Source organism: Salmo trutta, chromosome 14, assembly GCF_901001165.1.
Source record: "Salmo trutta chromosome 14, fSalTru1.1, whole genome shotgun sequence".
Classification (NCBI taxonomy): Eukaryota; Metazoa; Chordata; class Actinopteri; order Salmoniformes; family Salmonidae; genus Salmo; species Salmo trutta.
Genome location: NC_042970.1, coordinates 75802113 through 75818111, shown reverse-complemented (window position 1 = coordinate 75818111; position 15999 = coordinate 75802113). Strand labels below are relative to the sequence as shown.

The window sequence follows — 15999 nt, the reverse complement described above, 5'->3', positions numbered from 1 at the left end:
TCGACCAATGTACACTGTGTTTAAAGCACGAGTGCACCACCTTGTGTTCATGTATGGTATAACATGTACATGGACATTACTTGAGTGAGACTTCAAGCACAATTGAAGAGTGGGAGTGATGTTGTAGACACTATGTCGCTCTGGATTAGAGCATCTACTAAATGATTGAAATGTAAATGTTGAAAAATAAATTGAGCGGCGATAAAAGAGAAAATAGATGGACATGGTCTGATTGTTTCAGAAAGTTTATGGAAGATGTACACAAGAAGAGTTTACAGAGCAAATGTACAGAGAGAGAAAGAGAATGATGACAGACCCAACACAACGATCACCTATTAATTCACCCATGCCCTCCCTCCAGACCTTACTCGTCGATCACAGAGAGAGAAGGAATAGGATGGTAGGTGAGGTGAGGCAATACTGGATGGAGAGAAGAGTACAGTTGGAGAGAAAACGTTATGGAAACATTATGAAAGCGCTATTCAGTGCTGTGTGTGTTGTCTATCTACAAAGAAGATTTGGTTCCTACTGTACAGTGTAAGGCACTGAAGATAACTTACTGTAGATGAGGTGTGAACACGCACTCACGCACGCACACACGCACGCACGCACACACTCTCTCTCTCACTCACACACACACACTCTCACTCTCACTCACACACACACACACACACACACACACACACACACACACACACACACACACACACACACACACACACACACACACACACACACGTAGCAAACACACACGAACACAACACACAGACACAGAGGAATGTCTCACTGTCATGCCAGTAAACCCATCCCTGATGAGGTTGGTGACCCTCCACTCCAAAATGAGCTGGGGGATGCAGGTGGAGGTCAATGAGAAAATGGCAGCTGATGACATCATAATGAAGGCTGTATTGGCAAGCGGAAGAAGGCGGAGCTAGAAAATGATCCAAGAACGTTCCAGTGCCATTTGTGAAATAATGTGACTTGTGACACTACTTCTAACCGGGTTCTGTTCAGGAGGGTGCAAATGTTACAGAAAACATTCAGATAGAAATGCATCAAGTAGAACGGATATGCTTGTCAGTCTGACAGAAAAGGGTGTCGTGTCAGCTCTATTCATTACATTTCTATCTGTTCTTTTCCAGAACGTTTCACCTCAGCGGAACGTACCCCCTGCTGTGCCCCCCCCCACCCACCCCCACATAGACTCTCTCACCCTGACCTTTGACCTCTAACCCTTTGACCCCAACACACACGCATGCACACACCTAGTGCTGTACAAGGGGAGAGACCACACCACTGTATGGTTTGAGATACATACAGATGACTTTTGGCAGCACTACTGTACCTGCACATAATACCCCTTTAGTTTGTTAGGAGAGCCCTTATTTCTGGTTCAACACACACTAGCCTCACACACCAATCATTTACATCATTTCACAAACGCACAACAGTTGATTGATTGAGTGAATGGGGTTGGATTGGCTTTCGGAGGACGTCTGTTGTCTCAAAGAGGAGGAAAAAATGATAGAGAGAACGAGAGACAAACGGATGAGTCGATCAAGAAGTCACATCAGAAATAGAAAGGAAAGACAAAAAAGAAATGGATAGGAACGTAGGATGGATGAATGATTGAGAGTAAACTAGAAACTTCGTAAATCCTCCTTTTCACAAATCTTCTGGATTTTTTTTTTTTATAAAGAAAATAAACCCCTTAAAATGGTCATTCATTTTATAATGGTTGGAGCACACAATCCACACAACATGCTTTAATTCAACGGCAGTGTTGTGTGTCGATGTCGGCCATTTTGGATCCGCAGTTACAATTCTGGACAAGCATGTTGGTGTTGTTGAGCCGAAATGGAGTAATCAGTTTCCTGCCTGATAAGTGGACACCCACAGTGTCAAGTGCAAGTAGTTTTCAGCGGCAGATTCATGATGAATGGTAGGTGGTCTGTAATGGAGGTTAAGGGGAGAAGGGAAGACATTACAAATGCCCATGCCAGATAACAAACCATACAGTAACTCAAACCCTAGGCTTATATTTCTTCATGTGATTTTATAAATTTATATCATATTATATGATATAACTGACTAACTGCCTTAGCGTGCCTATTATATAGTGTAGATTCTATCTATCTAGCTATCTATCTCTAGAGACACCTGAGAAGTAAACAAATCATTGCCTTTTCGCCCCTGCAATAACAGTATCTCACTACACTGTGTGAAACTGGGCGAAGGAGATCCCCAAAATGGCCGCCATATCAAAAGTAGTTTCCATTCCCCTCTCTTCCTGCGCTTTACTCACTGTTCCAACCAACTAAGCAAAGCCCAGTCCCTACTGCCTTGCTCCCAACTGCTACCTGCCCACAGACAGCGACTAGGACTCTTTAAGGCGTAGTGTGGTTGATGTTGATCAACCACAGGAGGGGGCGAGGGGGATGGTGAGGGGCGAGCTGGGAAGGGTAGATGTGACTCTGAAAACAGAAGGCACTGAGGCACTGGGGCTTCTGGGTAGATAAACACCCCTCTGATGTAGGTACACCACTCTGATGTAGGTCCCCCCCCCCGCTCTCTGGACCTACCTATACGGAGGGCAGGGGTGGTATATGTAGGCCCCCCCCCCTCTCTCTCTGGACCTACCTATACGGAGGGCAGGGGTGGTATATGTAGCCCCCCCCCCCCTCTCTCTCTGGACCTACCTATACGGAGGGCAGGGGTGGTATATGTAGGCCCCCCTCTCTCTCTGGACCTACCTATACGGAGGGCAGGGGTGGTATATGTAGGCCCCCCCCCTCTCTCTCTGGACCTACCTATACGGAGGGCAGGGGTGGTATATGTAGGCCCCCCTCTCTCTCTGGACCTACCTATACGGAGGGCAGGGGTGGTATATGTAGAGCCCCCCCCCTCTCTCTCTGGACCTACCTATACGGAGGGCAGGGGTGGTATATGTAGCCCCCCCCCCCCTCTCTCTCTGGACCTACCTATACGGAGGGCAGGGGTGGTATATGTAGGCCCCCCCCCCTCTCTCTGGACCTACCTATACGGAGGGCAGGGGTGGTATATGTAGGCCCCCCCTCTCTCTCTCTCTGGACCTACCTATACGGAGGGCAGGGGTGGTATATGTAGGCCCCCCCCCTCTCTCTCTCTGGACCTACCTATACAGAGGGCAGGGGTGGTATATGTAGGCCCCCCCCTCTCTCTCTCTGGACCTACCTATACGGAGGGCAGGGGTGGTATATGTAGGCCCCCCCCCCTCTCTCTCTGGACCTACCTGTACGGAGGGCAGGGGTGGTATATGTAGCGTCCCCTCTCTCTCTCTCTCTCTGAACCTACCTATACGGAGGGCAGGGGTGGTATATGTAGGCCCCCCTCTCTCTCTGGACCTACCTATACGGAGGGCAGGGGTGGTATATGTAGGCCCCCCTCTCTCTCTCTGGACCTACCTATACGGAGGGCAGGGGTGGTATATGTAGGCCCCCCTCTCTCTCTCTGGACCTACCTATACGGAGGGCAGGGGTGGTATATGTAGGCCCCCCCCTCTCTCTCTGGACCTACCTATACGGAGGGCAGGGGTGGTATATGTAGGCCCCCCCCTCTCTCTCTGGACCTACCTATACGGAGGGCAGGGGTGGTATATGTAGGCCCCCCCCTCTCTCTCTGGACCTACCTATACGGAGGGCAGGGTGGTATATGTAGCCCCCCCCCTCTCTCTCTCTGGACCTACCTATACGGAGGGCAGGGGTGGTATATGTAGGCCCCCCCCCTCTCTCTCTGGACCTACCTATACGGAGGGCAGGGGTGGTATATGTAGCCACCCCCCCCCTCTCTCTCTGGACCTACCTATACGGAGGGCAGGGGTGGTATATGTAGGCCCCCCTCTCTCTCTGGACCTACCTATACGGAGGGGCAGGGGTGGTATAGTAGGCCCCCCCCCTCTCTCTCTGGACCTACCTATACGGAGGGCAGGGGTGGTATATGTAGGGCCCCCCTCTCTCTCTGGACCTACCTATACGGAGGGCAGGGGGTGGTTATTGTAGAGCCCCCCCCTCTCTCTCTGGACCTACCTATACGGAGGGCAGGGGTGGTATATGTAGCCCCCCCCCCCCCCCCCTCTCTCTCTGGACCTACCTAGTACGGAGGCAGGGGTGGTATATGTAGGCCCCCCTCTCTCTCTGGGACCTACCTATACGGAGGGCAGGGGTGGTATATGTAGGCCCACCCTCTCTCTCTCTCTGGACCTACCTATACGGAGGGCAGGGGTGGTATATGTAGGCCCCCCCCCTCTCTCTCTCTGGACCTACCTATACAGAGGGCAGGGGTGGTATATGTAGGCCCCCCCCTCTCTCTCTCTGGACCCTACCTATACGGAGGGCAGGGGGGGTATATGTAGGCCCCCCCCCTCTCTCTGGACCTACCTGTACGGAGGGCAGGGGTGGTATATGTAGCGTCCCCTCTCTCTCTCTCTCTCTGAACCTACCTCTACGGAGGGCAGGGGTGGGTATATGTAGGCCCCCCTCTCTCTCTCTGGAACTACCTATACGGAGGGCAGGGGTGGTATATGTAGGCCCCCCTCTCTCTCTCTCTGGACCTACCTATACGGAGGGCAGGGGTGGTATATGTAGGCCCCCCCTCTCTCTCTGGACCTACCTATACGGAGGGCAGGGGTGGTATATGTAGGCCCCCCCTCTCTCTCTGGACCTACCTATACGGAGGGCAGGGGTGGTATATGTAGGGCCCCCCCCCCTCTCTCTCTGGACCTACCTATACGGAGGGCAGGGGTGGTATATGTAGCCCCCCCCCCTCTCTCTCTCTGGACCCTACCTATACGGAGGGCAGGGGTGGTATATGTAGGCCCCCCCCTCTCTCTCTGGACCTACCTATACGGAAGGGCGAGGGGTGGTATATGTAGGCCCCCCCCTCTCTCTCTGGACCTACCTATACGGAGGGCAGGGGTGGTATATGTAGGCCCCCCCTCTTTCTCTGGACCCTACCTATACGGAGGGCAGGGGTTGGTATATGTAGGCCCCCCTCTCTCTCTCTGGACCTACCTATACGGAGGGCAGGGGTGGTATATGTAGGCCCCCCCCCCCTCTCTCTCTGGACCTACCTGTACGGAGGGCAGGGGTGGTATATGTAGCGTCCCCTCTCTCTCTCTCTCTCTGAACCTACCTATACGGAGGGCAGGGGTGGTATATGTAGGCCCCCCTCTCTCTCTCTGGACCTACCTATACGGAGGGCAGGGGTGGTATATGTAGGCCCCCCTCTCTCTCTCGGACCTACCTATACGGAGGGCAGGGGTGGTATATGTAGGCCCCCCCTCTCTCTCTGGACCTACCTATACGGAGGGCAGGGGTGGTATATGTAGGCCCCCCTCTCTCTCTCTCTCTGGACCTACCTATACGGAGGGCAGGGGTGGTATATGTAGGCCCCCCCTCTCTCTCTCTGGACCTACCTATACGGAGGGCAGGGGTGGTATATGTAGGCCCCCCCTCTCTCTCTGGACCTACCTATACGGAGGGCAGGGGTGGTATATGTAGGCCCCCCTCTCTCTCTCTGGACCTACCTATACGGAGGGCAGGGGTGGTATATGTAGGCCCCCCCCTCTCTCTCTGGACCTACCTATACGGAGGGCAGGGGTGGTATATGTAGGCCCCCCCTCTCTCTCTCTGGACCTACCTATACGGAGGGCAGGGGTGGTATATGGGATTGGACAGCTTGGGAGAACGATAGAGGGAGCAGGAGAGGACAAAACACTGCAGGAGGGTAAAAAATAAAGGAAAGATGTGCTATGAAGGATAAGGATATTGTGAGTGATTGTGCAAAAGCAAAACGATGTGGGCTTACCCTCTATCTATATACTTCTATCCATCTATATTAAAATGTTGTATATACACTATCTGACACTATATCTGACCCATAGAAATATAATCTGTAGATATGCCATCATTGACTTGAATTGGGAGGCTTGTTCTACACATTCTATTTCTATGTGCTCACTTACGTATTGTCATTTATTTATAATGGCACAACTACTCTGCACTATAATGGTAAAGGAGAAATGAATGTTGGATAGATCTGCATAGAGTTTGTAGTGGGATATTGTGTGGAGCTACAGTGACAAAGTGCAATTTGAATCTGTGTAGCTGATTTCAATGGAGAGTTTCTGAGCTCTAGCTACGTAGCTAGAGTGTTTGAAGTAAATAAAAGTATGTTTTTCTCTCTATAATATATAAACTTTTATATCTCTATATATCTATATTGTATCTATCATTTTACGAGTTATGATAGGGAATATCTGTTACAATCTACATAACTGTAATCATAGCAAAATAAATATGTTTTAATCCAAAACATCTGGATACAATCATGTTAGCTAACCTCTCTAAAGAATGCTCTAGAATGTACTAGAGTTTCTAGAGTCTAGACTAGAGTTTCTAGAACGTCTTAGAGATTCTAAAATGTTTCTAGAATGTTCTCCTCTGGCTTGGTAAAGCAAGCAGCTCAATGCTAAACATGTGATGGAGAATCAGAAAGACAGAGAGACTAGACAGCTAGTGGAGAGCTCTTGGGGATGTGAGGTGGAGCTCGTTGACAACATAGAGGTAGAAAGAGGGCTACAGGTGGATATAACCCGGTATAAGTCCTCTTTCTAACTCTATGGTTCACAGCCAGCTGTAAATCAGATACTGTGTGGAGGTCTGACGGTTGGTTGGTTGGCCGGTTCATTTGGCTATGACTGGGGCGCACTCAGTAGGACACAATGTTTTTGGAACGCTCGGATAGAAAAATGCTATTTAGAACAAACATGCATCTCTTACACGTAGAATGAAGAACCATGTCGGCTCTGTTAATGACATTTCTATCTGCAACGTTTGACAACATTTGGCTACTGAACGTGGCCCCGGTTCTCTGTCTACCACTGAGGGGGGACCTATCAGAGGTAAAGAGCTGCGTTACACAACGCTACACAGTTCTATCTGTGTTGCTCACAATCACAATCCGACATCTAACCCCTCCCTGAAAAGTTTATGCGTGTTGCATGTATCGGACCCGGTTAAAGGCGTTTTGGAACAGTTTGGGAGCAGTTTGGGAACAGTTTGGGAACAGTTTGGGAGTAGTTTGGGAACAGTTTGGGAACAGTTTGGGAGCAGTTTGGGAACAGTTTGGAACAGTTTGGGAGCGGTTTGGGAGCAGTTTGGGAACAGTTTGGGAACAGTTTGGGAACAGTTTGGGAACAGTTTGGGAGCAGTTTGGGAACAGTTTGGGAGCAGTTTGGGAGCAGTTTGAACAGAACCCAAGGAAAATAAACGATGAAAACTAGATGACACAGCAGATTGAAACTCCAAAAAACATGACAACAGATCTACGGCAAACAACTATCATCATTCATCGTTTAGCGTTGACATTGATATCAGTATTTATAGGACTATCATCATTATTAACAATACAAATCAATTATTTAAAGAGGTTGAAGTTTTCTCTCTCCTCATAGCTCTCTCAATTCTTACTTATTCCTCAAAACAACTCAGGAATATCTTAGTACAACAGGAGTATTTTAGTAAAATTTAGGATTATCTCAGGAACATGGGAGTACTTTCAAGATAAGAAAATGGTAGCTTTAAAACCCTATTGGGTGGAAATCAAACTTAAAAAAGGTTGTCCATCGGATCCTTAGGGTGATATAGAACAAATATTTACTCAATAAACAAACGCATGATGATAGACAGAGTCAGAGAGAGAGAGAGAGAGAGAGAGTCAGAAAAAGAGAACTTCTTCAATCAAAACCTAAAATGTAAATGTTCTATAAACCCAATATGCCCCCATATCCCCAACAGTAGATTTTCTCTCTAGGTATTTTTGTTGTTGTTAAATTCCTTCATGCATCATAACGGATCAACAGAGGCTTGAGCGAATGCAACAGAAGAACCAAGCGCCAATGTCCAAGAAGAAGAACTAGAAGAAGAAGAAGTAATCGATAGAAGAAATACTGAAGAAATCGTCTTTTCCCTCCCTTCCCTTCTTTCTTTCCTCCTCCCATCACTTTCCTTTCCTGTCCTTTCTTTTTCGGCAGGATGGAGGAGAGAGGAAGGGGGGAGAGAAGATAGTGGGGGCAAACAAACTACGCCCCCTAAGGGTCCATAACTCTGCCCCCAGCCCCTCCCCTGTGGCCCCACCCACCGGAACAGGACGTGATGTCACACTAGGCCCCACCCACAGGAAGTGAGGTCACACCAGGTCCGTCGTCAGCATTTCGTGAGTCTGTAACAGTAAACAGGAGATGATAAAACTCATCAAATATCAGCCAGCTCTGTCATTGGCTGGTTTTTGCAGTAGAGGCGGAGCTTCCTGGTTCTAGTTCGGTCCCTTTAAGGAAAGTTTAAGTTAAAGTGGTTGTTCTCCCTTTTTTTCTCCTCTTTTTTTTAAAAGTTTGTTTTCTGTTCTTTAGTCTTCAAGTTAGATTTTTCTGGAGGCATAGCTTGGCGTGTATAAGGATAGGGGGTCCTGGCATGGGGTTTCGTTGTTTTTCTTTTTTAAACATGTCCGTCTAGGTTAGACCAAGAGCAGTGTTAGCTAGCTAGCGTTTAGCTGTTAGCTCCTAACACTTATCAGGCTAGTAGAATAGAATGACAGAACAGCAAGAGCACCCAGGTTTAGCTTAACTTAACTAACCCACCTATCTCCTAAACAGTCTGGGAGAGGGGCTTTATTTACCATTCATTGGCCACTTGTAACTTAGTATACATGCTCCTCCCTTCCTTTCATTCTTTTGTTCTTTCTTCCCTCTCCACACCTCCGTCAGCACCTCTCCACACCTCCGTCAGCACCTCTCCACCATCCCTCGGTCCACTCCCCCTGGGCACGCTGAGAACTCTGGGTATGGTAGTTGAGACAGAGGAGAAGAGGTGAGGTGCGTAGTTCTGCCTTACAGCGGTCTCTCTTTGTAATGTCTGCACTGAGTTTAGTCTCACACACCCACACACTGTGTCTCCTCTCCTCTAACCATCCCTCATCATTCCATCCAAGCCTGAGTCTCAGGTGTAGAGGTAGAGAGATGGAGAGACTTCTCCCAAATTCTCCTCTCCTCCTTTCCTTTCCTTTCCTCACCCCCTTCTGCATCCCTTTACCCTTCATTCAAGTCTGCATAAACGAAGATACAGATGACGGGGAGACGGAGAGACTCCTCTCCTCCCTCCTTTTCCTCTCTTCCTCTCCTCCCTCGTTCTTCTGTTCCTTCGCTGTGCTAGCACCAGTCGTCCTCGTCCGTCTCGCTGTAGGGTTCGTGCAGGCCCTTCCGGGGGCCTCTGGGGCCTCCATGGGGGACCCGGTGATGAGGGGGGGACCGGTGGGTGGTCCCCTGGATGGGGGTGTTGATGTGGGGGCCCTCGCCGGTGCGGGGAGGGCGAAGACGAGCGGTAACCGTTTGGGACTCGTCGGGGGTGAGGGGGAGCAAGTGGAGGTGGTGGGCCCACGCCACCCCCGTGCCGGGCAGTCCTGGGGGAGCGTGGGTGCGGGTTGCCGTGCGGGTGGGGGTTGCCGTGCGGGTGGGGGTTGCCGTGGGGATGTGGGTTGCTGAGGCTCTGCTCGTAGGCGGGCGGCTCATGCTGGCGCTCGTACTCGCAGTCACGCTCATAGAATGGGCCGCCCTCGCTCTCCAGACTATCCCCGGGAGGGGGACCGCTCCAACGCCCGTGGCGGGGGGACCGGGGTGATCCATGGTGGGGCGGAGGTGAACGAGACCCCGACTGGTGTCGGGCCAATCTCGGAGACCCGTGCCTCGACCCTCCGTGCTCAAGCGGGGGAAACGTGACGTGATGGCGGGCGGTGATACCCCCCTCCGTCGTGCTCCGGGGGGGAGAAGTGTCGGGGGGAGGGGGAGCGGAGTCGTCCAGGGGGACCTGCTCCGTAGGTGGGCTTGGGGTGTCGTATGGCTGGAGAGTAGGTGACGTGGGGGCGTGGCACGGCGGGGGTCTGGGGCAGCTGGCGGCGCCCGCGGCGGGGGGTGGAGGTACCGGACGTGGAGGGGACGGGGCTGCCACTCACCGAGCTACTGCCCTACAGCAAATATGGCGACAAGGCAAATCAAAAAGCACCACAAAATTAACCAACCACAGCCAACCACAAAGGAACCAAGACCACAACCACACCGACCAGAGAGAAAGAGAGATTAGATAGAGAGGAAATAGAGACAAACAGACACAGAGCGAGACGGACAGAGAGATAAAGAGAGAGGAGTAGGGGATAGATATAGGTAGATAGATAGACAGAGATAAAGAGAGAGGAGGAGGGGATAGATATAGGTAGATAGATAGACAGAGATAAAGAGAGAGGAGGAGGGGATAGATATAGGTAGATAGATAGAGATAAAGAGAGAGGAGGAGGGGATAGATATAGGTAGATAGATAGACAGAGATAAAGAGAGAGGAGGAGGGGATAGATATAGGTAGATAGATAGACAGAGATAAAGAGAGAGGAGGAGGGGATAGATATAGGTAGATAGATAGACAGAGATAAAGAGAGAGGAGGAGGGGATAGATATAGGTAGATAGATAGACAGAGATAAAGAGAGAGGAGGAGGGGATAGATATAGGTAGATAGATAGACAGAGATAAAGAGAGAGGAGTAGGGGATAGATATAGGTAGATAGATAGACAGAGATAAAGAGAGAGGAGGAGGGGGATAGATATAGGTAGATAGATAGACAGAGATAAAGAGAGAAGAGGAGGGGGATAGATATAGGTAGATAGATAGACAGAGATAAAGAGAGAGGAGGATGGGGGATAGATATAGTTAGATAGATAAAGATAGAGGAGGAGGGGGATAGATATAGGTAGATAGATAAAGAGAGAGGAGGAGGGGGATAGATATAGGTAGATAGATAGACAGAGATAAAGAGAGAGGAGGAGGGGGATAGATATAGTTAGATAGATAAAGAGAGAGGAGGAGGGGGATAGATATAGGTAGATAGATAGACAGAGATAAAGAGAGAGGAGGAGGGGGATAGATATAGTTAGATAGATAAAGAGAGAGGAGGAGGGGATAGATATAGGTAGATAGATAGACAGAGATAAAGAGAGAGGAGTAGGGGGATAGATATAGGTAGATAGATAGACAGAGATAAAGAGAGAGGAGGATGGGGATAGATATAGTTAGATAGATAAAGAGAGGAGGGAGGGGGATAGATATAGGTAGATAGATAGACAGAGATAAGGAGAGAGGAGTAGGGGGATAGATATAGGTAGATAGATAGACAGAGATAAAGAGAGAGGAGGAGGGGGATAGATATAGGTAGATAGATAGGCAGAGATAAAGAGAGGAGGAGGAGGGGGGGATAGATATAGGTAGATAGATAGACAAAGATAAAGAGAGAGGAGGAGGGGGATAGACATAGGTAGATAGATAGACAGAGATAAAGAGAGCGGAGGAGGGGGATAGATATAGTTAGATAGATAAAGATAGAGGAGGAGGGGGATAGATATAGTTAGATAGATAAAGATAGAGGAGGAGGGGAATAGATATAGTTAGATAGATAAAGATAGAGGAGGAGGGGGATAGATATAGGTAGATAGATAGACAGAGATAAAGAGAGAGGAGGAGGGGGATAGATATAGTTAGATAGATAAAGATAGAGGAGGAGGGGGATAGATATAGTTACATAGATAAAGAGAGAGGAGGAGGGGGATAGATATAGTTAGATAGATAAAGAGAGAGGAGTAGGGGGCATAGATATAGGTAGATAGATAGACAGAGATAAAGAGAGAGGAGTAGGGGGCATAGATATAGGTAGATAGATAGACAGAGATAAAGAGAGAGGAGGAGGGGGGACAGATATAGTTAGATAGATAGACAGAGATAAAGAGAGAGGAGGAGGGGGATAGATATAGGTAGATAGATAGACAGAGATAAAGAGAGAGGAGGAGGGGATATATATAGGTAGATAGATAGACAGAGATAAAGAGAGGGAGGAGGGGGGATAGATATAGTTAGATAGATAGACAGAGATAAAGAGAGAGGAGGAGGGGATAGATATAGGTAGATAGATAGACAGAGATAAAGAGAGAGGAGTAGGGGACAGATATAGTTAGATAGATAGACAGAGATAAAGAGAGAGGAGGGGGGATAGATATAGGTAGATAGATAGACAGAGATAAAGAGAGAGGAGGAGGGGATAGATATAGGTAGATAGATAGACAGAGATAAAGAGAGAGGAGGAGGGGGGACAGATATAGTTAGATAGATAGACAGAGATAAAAGAGGAGAAGAGGGAGGGGGATAGATATAGGTAGATAGATAGACAGAGATAAAGAGAGAGAGGAGGGGGATAGATATAGGTAGATAGATAGACAGAGATAAAGAGAGAGGAGGAGGGGATAGATATAGGTAGATAGATAGACAGAGATAAAGAGAGGAGGAGGGGGGAAGCAGATATAGTTAGATAGATAGACAGAGATAAAGAGAGAGGAGGAGGGGGACAGATATAGTTAGATAGATAGAGATAAAGAGAGAGGAGGAGGGGGGACAGATATAGTTAGATAGATAAAGAGAGAGGAGGAGGGATAGATATAGGTAGATAGATAGACAGAGATAAAGAGAGAGGAGGAGGGGGGATAGATATAGGTAGATAGATAGACAGAGATAAAGAGAGAGGAGGAGGGGATAGATATAGGTAGATAGATAGACAGAGATAAAGAGAGAGGAGGAGGGGGGACAGATATAGTTAGATAGATAGACAGAGATAAAGAGAGAGGAGGAGGGGGGACAGATATAGTTAGATAGATAGAGATAAAGAGAGAGGAGGAGGGGGGACAGATATAGTTAGATAGATAAGAGAGAGGAGGAGGGGATAGATATAGGTAGATAGATAGACAGAGATAAAGAGAGAGGAGGAGGGGATAGATATAGGTAGATAGATAGGCAGAGATAAAGAGAGAGGAGGAGGGGGGATAGATATAGGTAGATAGATAAAGAGAGAGGAGGAGGGGGGACAGATATAGTTAGATAGATAGAGATAAAGATAGAGGAGGAGGGGGATAGATATAGTTAGATAGATAGACAGAGATAAAGAGAGAGGAGGAGGGGGATAGATATAGTTAGATAGATAGACAGAGATAAAGAGAGAGGAGGAGGGGGATAGATATAGTTAGATAGATAGACAGAGATAAAGAGAGAGGAGGAGGGGGATAGATATAGTAGATAGATAGACAGAGATAAAGAGAGAGGAGGAGGGGGATAGATATAGTTAGATAGATAGACAGAGATAAAGAGAGAGGAGGAGGGGGATAGATATAGTTAGATAGATAGAGATAAAGAGAGAGGAGGAGGGGGATAGATATAGTTAGATAGATAGACAGAGATAAAGAGAGAGGAGGAGGGGGATAGATATAGTTAGATAGATAGACAGAGATAAAGAGAGAGGAGGAGGGGGATAGATATAGTTAGATAGATAAAGAGAGAGGAGGAGGGGGATAGATATAGTTAGATAGATAGAGATAAAGAGAGAGAAAAGAAAAGCGGAAAGACAGCAACATTGAAAACCATAACAACCAAACCGCCAATGAGGCAAAAGAGCACACACACACACATTGAAGCCACGAGAGCCACATCAAGAAAAATGGACAGAGAGAGAAACAGTGACAAAGAAATAAAAATAAAAGGATAATAGAAAAAGAGAAATTGATATTTGTAAGTAGTGGTAGTTAACCAACAAGGCAGAACTCTAAATCAAAGATTATTGGTTAGATCACTCCAGCTGCTTCTCCATTGGTTAGTTTTCGATTTCCACCAATGGGATGAGGAGAAAGAACCATTATAATCCACCTGTTCTCCATGGTGCTTGACGAAGGCCTTCTTCCACTTCCCTGAGAAAGATATACTATAGAGAGGAATAACGGTGTGTGTGTGTGTGTGTGTGTGTGTGTGTGTGTGTGTGTGTGTGTGTGAGGCCGTATACAGTATGTGCAGTCTATGTGTGTACTTTCACATGCATTTGTGTGTGTATGTTTGTGTGTATATGCTTATGCTTCTCATCTCCCGTCCGTCGCTGTGTGGTGCCCACCTGTCTGTGGCCCCGTCCGTCGGGCCCCTCACTAGGAGAGCGGGACCAGTGTCTGTCCCCCCGGTCGTGGGGGTGTCTGTGGGTGTGCTCTGGCCCGTGTCTGTCTGGCCCGAAGCGCCCCTCCTTCTCCATGGAGCCACCGTGGTGGTGGTGATGATGGTGGTGCCTGCGGTCTTTGGCTCGACCGCGTTCGCGTTCACGCTCTTTGGGGAGGAGTTCTCCAGACTGGGTGGTGGTGCTCAGGTCTGTGCCCAACCCTGCAAGAGGAGGGGGGGACATATTTTGTATGCCATAAAGTTTCTTCTGAAACTCTACTTCCTTGAATTTCTCAAACCTCTGATGGAACTTGACTTTTCTATCTCAAACCTCTGATGGAACTTGACTTTTCTATCTCAAACATCTGATGGAACTTGACTTTTCTATCTCAAACCTCTGATGGAACTTGACTTTTCTATCTCAAACATCTGATGGAACTTGACTTTTCTATCTCAAACATCTAATGGAACTTGACTTTTCTATCTCAAACCTCTGATGGAACTTGACTTTTCTATCTCAAACCTCTGATGGAACTTGACTTTTCTACTCTCAAACCTCTGATGGAACTTGACTTTTCTATCTCAAACATCTGATGGAACTTGACTTTTCTATCTCAAACATCTGATGGAACTTGACTTTTCTATCTCAAACATCTGATGGAACTTGACTTTTCTATCTCAAACATCTGATGGAACTTGACTTTTCTATCTCAAACCTCTGATGGAACTTGACTTTTCTATCTCAAACATCTGATGGAACTTGACTTTTCTATCTCAAACATCTGATGGAACTTGACTTTTCTATCTCAAACCTCTGATGGAATTTGACTTTTCCATCTCAAACATCTGATGGAACTTGACTTTTCTATCTCAAACATCTGATGGAACTTGACTTTTCTATCTCAAACATCTGATGGAACTTGACTTTTCTATCTCAAACATCTGATGGAACTTGACTTTTCTATCTCAAACATCTGATGGAACTTGACTTTTCTATCTCAAACCTCTGATGGAACTTGACTTTTCTATCTCAAACATCTGATGGAACTTGACTTTTCTATCTCATACATCTGATTTTGTTCATTATGATGTGAAAGGCAAAACTGATTCTAGATTAGCACTCCTACTCTGAGACACTTTGTGAATACTGGCCTTGGTCAATGGGAAACCTGGTCAAAATACTCTAACATCTCTCTCACCTGTGTCTGTGTCCGTCTATCTGGTAAGGGACCTCTGTAAGTGTGTTTGTGTGTATGTGTGTGTGTGTGTGTGTGTATGTGTGTGTGTGTGTGTGTGTATGTGTGTGTGTGTGTGTGACATGCATGTGTCTCTCCATCTCTTCATCTCTCTCACCTGTGTCTGCATCTGTGTATCTGGTCAGGGACCTCTGAGAGGTGCGGTGGCTCCTGTCCCTCCTGTCCCTGCGTTGTCCTCCTCCTGCTCCCCCACCGTGCCTCCCCTCTCCTTCTACCCTCTCCAGGCTGTAGTCATCCAGCCTCACCCCCCTCTCCCTACCAGAACGCCCGTGGACCAGAGAGGAGGTGGACCGACGCATGGGGCTGGTGTCTGTTATGGTCTGGAGAACGGAGAGGGAGAGGAGAGGAGAGGAGGAGGAGAGAGAGCAAGATGTAGAAAGGGAGAAGAGAGATGGAAATGAGAGAAGAGAGATGGAAGAGAGAGAAGAGAGAGTGGGAGAGAGAATGAGAGAACGGGCAGAAAATAAGAAAGTCAAACTGTTTAAAACTCACTCTGTACAGGAATATGTAGTGGTGGTAGTGTGTAGTGTGAGAGTGTCTGCTTGTGTTAATGCACTTGTCTGTGTCGGAGTGTCTGTGTGGGAGAGTCTGTGTGGGAGAGTCTGTGTCGGAGTGTCTGTGTCGGAGTGTCTGTGTCGGAGTGTCTGTGTCGGAG

The 15999-nt window shown here is 47.8% G+C and overlaps 1 long non-coding RNA gene and 1 pseudogene across 1 annotated transcript; both read right to left on the bottom strand.

The window, feature by feature from the left end:
- Window positions 1–4487: 4487 nt before the first annotated feature.
- On the bottom strand, window positions 4488–5387 carry LOC115147419 (uncharacterized). The gene is made up of 3 exons (XR_003866333.1): window positions 5170–5387; window positions 4822–4935; window positions 4488–4702 (listed from the first exon to the last, which is right to left on the bottom strand). It is a non-coding gene; the product is annotated as an uncharacterized LOC115147419 (long non-coding RNA).
- A 2005-nt stretch (window positions 5388–7392) lies between these two features.
- The window catches only part of LOC115147876 (voltage-dependent P/Q-type calcium channel subunit alpha-1A-like), a 184189-nt pseudogene continuing 175582 nt past the window's right edge, over window positions 7393–15999 (bottom strand).